General features: G+C 43.1%; 1 pseudogene; it reads left to right on the forward strand.

Moving 5' to 3' along the window:
* The first annotated feature begins 2117 nt into the window (after positions 1-2117).
* Positions 2118-3144, forward strand: LOC105002493 (annotated as a pseudogene).
* The last annotated feature ends 1669 nt before the right edge of the window (positions 3145-4813 follow it).

Consider the following 4813-nt stretch of genomic DNA (forward strand, 5'->3'; position numbering starts at 1 on the left):
AGCCTGTGATTCATCCAGCCCAGCATATCACATGATGTACTCTGCATGTTAGTTAAATAAATAGGGTAACAATGTACAGCCTTATAGTACTTCTTTCCCAATTTGGAACCAGTGAATTGTTCCATGTCCAGTTCTGTTGCTTTTTGACCCTCATACAGATCTCTCAGGAGACAGGTAAGGTGGTTTGGTGCTCCCATCTCTTGAAGAATTTTCCACAGTTTGTTGTGATCCATACAGTCAAAGGCTTCAGCATAGTCAATGAAGCAGAAGTAAATGCTTTTCTGGAACTCCCTTGCTTTCTCCATAATCCATTGAATATTGGCAATTTGATCTCTGTTCCTCTGACTCTTTGAAACCCAGCTTGTACATGCAGGATTTCTCAGTTCACACGCTGGTGAAGCCTAGCTTGAAGGATTTTGAGAATAACCTTGCTAGCATGTGAAATGAGTACAATTGTACAGTAGTTTGAACATTCAATTGTACAGTAGAGGAAATTTAGATGCATATTAATAGGCAAAAGAAACCAATCTGAAAAGTCTACTTATTTGTAATAGATGACTCCAACTATATATGACATTCTGGAAAATGCAAAACCCTGGAGGCAGTAAAAAGATCAGTGGATGCCAGGGAATGGGGACTCTGAGAGATGGAGCAGAGAGATTTTTAGGGCAGTGAAAATACTTTGTATGATAATATAATGGTGGATACATGTCATTAGGCATTTTCCAAACTCATATAACATATAACATCAAGAGTGAACCCTAGTGTAAACTATGGGCTTTGGATGGTTACGATGTGCCAAGGGAGGTTTAGCAATTGTAACAAATGTACCACTCTGGTGAAGGATGTTGATATGGTAGAAATTATGCACATATGGGAGCAGAAAGCATATGGGAAATCCCCATACCCTCCTCTCAATTTTGCTGTGGATCTAAAACTACTTCTTTAAAAATTGCCTTAAATAAATAAAAAATAAAATACTAAATAGAAAAAAAGTACTTTGTCTGGGAAGGTTGAAAGTCAGAAGAGTAATTATGTGGATGGAAAGACCAAGACCAGCTTTCATGCAGGAGGTAATCATTAAAAGCAGCTATAAAGAACAGTTAGAATTTGAACAAAGAGCAAAGGACAGGACTTTCTATCTTGAGATTCTCAACCTTGGCACTAGGAATGTTTTGGAAGAGATCATTCTTTGTCATGGTGTCTGTCTTGTGCATTGTAGAATGTTTAACAGCATCCCTAGCCTCTATCCACCAGACACCAGTGGCATCCTCCAGTTGGGCCAACCAGAAAGTCTCCAGATACTGCCAAATATCCCTGGCAATAAGAGGAGGGAAAGAGCAATGTCACGCGTGCTTAAGAACCAGATAAAGAGCTAGGTGAAAGGAACAGCAGTTGGAAAGGCAAGGAGACAAATAACACAAAGCACGAGAATCGTTCAGTTAAAACACAGTGTTGTAAAAACTATTCATTATGAAAGTCAAAGCTGGAGTGTAATAAAGTAATGAATGGTGGGGCTAGAAAAGTCTTCTGGGACCACAAGTTTTCATGAAAAGTGGAAGTGTTAGTCGCTCAGTTGAGTCCAATTCTTTGTGATCCCATGGACAGTAACCTGTCAGGCTCCTCTGTCTAAGGAATTTTCCAGGCAAGAATACTGGAGTGGGTAGCCATTCCCTTCTCCAGTGGATCTTCTTGACTCAGGGATTGAACCTGGGTCACTCACATAGCAAGCAGATTGTTTACCATCTGAGCCACCAGGGAAGCCTCACAGGGTGTCATACTTTCAACTTAAAAGTTTGGAGTATATCCTGTAAACAAAGAGGAAATATCAAAGGTCTTTGATCTAGAAATAACAGCTTAAGAGCACTAAGATTTGTGGATAATGCTGTTTAGAAAGAATTAAAATGATTGCTCAATGTCCTTCTTTGGGGAGAGGATTTTAAAGGACTGCTACATAGATAAACCATTAACACTCAATATTTTCTTCTTCAGGAGATATAGAAGCTGTAGCCTGTTTTAAAGACCAGAGGCCCAGAAAGGAACCAGATGGGGGCTCACTGAGCTGAATCTCAGGCGGGCGTCCAGTTTGTGTCTAGGCTGGAGTTAGAATCGTGGAGATGCAGAAGGAAACCCCGTCCTTCCTCGTGCCCACACCCTGTGGCCAAAAGTGGAACCCTCCCCCTAACACGCCTGCCTATGTAGCAGGTATTGGAGGCTGCACTGTACCTGTTTGATGGGATGTTCCTGCTCCAGGCTTCTAACCTGAGTGACCACTGCTGGGCTGGCCCCCTCAGGTTTTTCAAGGCCGCTTTGTGCCGCCCCCAAGGAAGGTTTCTGCTTCGCTGGAGTCCAGACAGAGGCGAGTGGCTAACCTCACTTGGATAGGAGACAGAGGTATCCTAGTGGCTTCTGATCCAGGTGCTGTTGAATTGTGGGAGCTGGATGAGAATGAGACACTCATTGACAACAAGTTCTGCAAATATAAGCACAATGACATTGTGTCTACAGTCAGTGTCCTGGGCTCTGGCACACAAGCTGTGAGCTGGTAGCAAAGACTTCTGGATCAAGGTTTGAAACCTTGCTCGGCAGATGGTTCAAAATTCCTACCGAGCTCATTCTGGGCAGGCCACCTGTGTTGCTGCCTTTCTCCACAAGGATCCTGTGTTTCTTTCATGTGGCGAGGACAATAGAATCGTATTGGAGGATATCTGCTGTCCCAAGCCAGCCTCACAGATGGGCCATGGTGCCTCTGGCTACCTTCTTGCCTCCCCGGCTTTGCATCCTCAGCAGACTGAAGTCTTTGTCTTTGGTGATGAGAATGGGACTGTCCCCCTGTGGACACCAAGAGTGCAAGCTGTGCCCTCAGCTCGGTGGTGCAGTCCTAGTGCGTCTCTGGGCCGGTGTTCTCTCCACACAGTGCTCCCTTCCTGGCCTCTGTCAGCCACAACTACTCACTTGCTGTACTGGACTTAGACCTTTCGGAGGTTTAGAAGCCAGACCCAAAGAAACTTTGTGAGAGAGGCTACTTGGTCTGCACTGAATCACTCCCTTCTTACCACAGCGGGCTGGGACTGTGAAGTCCTCCACCATTTCAGGCCCACAGAACCTCTCCCAGAGCCTGGACCTAAGAGTGTTGCCAAGTAGATTAGATTCCAGACAAAAAGCAAATCCCCCGAGAGTATCCACTCCCTTTGCTCCTGCCCTCTCGTTGTGTGAGACAACACAGGAGCCTTATAGAGTGTGTCAGTACACCAGATCTGTGCAGTTAGTAGGCATTGTCTCTCAGGCTGGGGGAGGCTGGATTCTGAAGTCCTATAGTCAGGGAAGAACAATTTCCTTGAACAGGAAAAAAAGAAATATTTTCTACATCAGCTAGAGGATGGTGAATGCTTTTTGGACAAAAGTTTATGGAATTCTTCAGGAAAGCATACTAGAGTGGGTAGCCATTCGCTTCTCCAAGGAATCTTCCCAACCCAGGTCTTGAACCTAGGTCTCCTGCATTGCAGGCAGATTCTTTCCCGTCTGAGCCACGAGGGAAACCCCATATAAAATATTTCATACTAAAACCTTTTTCTTAAAAAGCTCTTAATTTGGAGAAGCAAATGGCAACCCACTCCAGTACCCTTGCTTGGGAAATCCCATGGGGAGTCTAGTGTGCAACAGTCCATGGAGTACAACAGGGCCGGACACGGCTTAGCGACTAACAACAGCAAATGGCAGTTCTAGCCAATGTGTGAGAACAAAGACTTGTAAGGAATCGGGGGTTGGGGCTGAAACCAACATCCTATTGTTTACAGATGTGAATGTCTATTTAGAAAAACCAAAATAAACTGCAAGCAAATATTTAAACTAAAAAAAAAAAAAAAGCTCTTAATTTTTAAGTTTTTAAAAAAGGAGATTTTTAACATTTACTACTGTTTTTTTCTATCATACTGTAAGCTCTGAAGAAAGTGACTATTTTCAGCTCAGAACTGACATAAATGGGTGCTGCTGCTGCTGCTGCTGCTGCTGCGCTTAGTTGTTCAGTCGTGTTCAACTCTTTGCGACCCCATGAACTATAGTCCGCCAGGCTCCTCTGTCCATGGGATTCTCCAGACAAGAATACTGGAGTGGGTTGCCATGCATTCCTCCAGGGGATTTTCCTAACCCAGGGATCAAACTCAGGTCTCCCACATTGCAAGCAGATTCTTTACTGTCCAAGCTGCCAGGAAGGCCCAAGAATATTGGAGTAAGTAACCTCTCCCTTTTCCAGGGGATCTTCCCAACCCAGGAATTGAAACGGGGTCTCCTGCATTGCAGGTGGATCCAATGAATAAAGCTTTTGACAAAAGATAATGAAATATACATCTTGTTCTAAGGTGTAAGTGAACTTGACTTTTGCACTTCTGCATTACCTATGTCCAGTGATTATACTTCAATTTTCTGGTCTTTAGAGTCTATCTCGGGACCCATAAACCCCTCAGCACAAAATATTCATGACCTCATTTCACATGGCTCCCAACATAATATCATGTGCTGCTGTAACACTGTGATAATAATATGGTAATTAATGCTCAATTAGCTTTAGCAGCAAGTGAATTATTGTTGGAGAAGATGAAAGAGGGCAGTCCAGAATTAATTTTGTTAAACTAAAAACTTTTAAGAATTGGGGAAAATTTAAATCACAAGAAAAAGAAAAATAATATATTTCATAGGACATGAGATATTAAAATCTGAAGTAGACACAAATTTACTAAGTGGCATTCCCATTCTAATTCACATGATGCAAAAATGTTAGGATTATTAGTTCTATGAGTTATAGTCCTATTGGAGC

Source organism: Bison bison, unplaced genomic scaffold, assembly GCF_000754665.1.
Source record: "Bison bison bison isolate TAMUID 2011002044 unplaced genomic scaffold, Bison_UMD1.0 scf7180017864454, whole genome shotgun sequence".
NCBI classification, from domain to species: domain Eukaryota; kingdom Metazoa; phylum Chordata; class Mammalia; order Artiodactyla; family Bovidae; genus Bison; species Bison bison.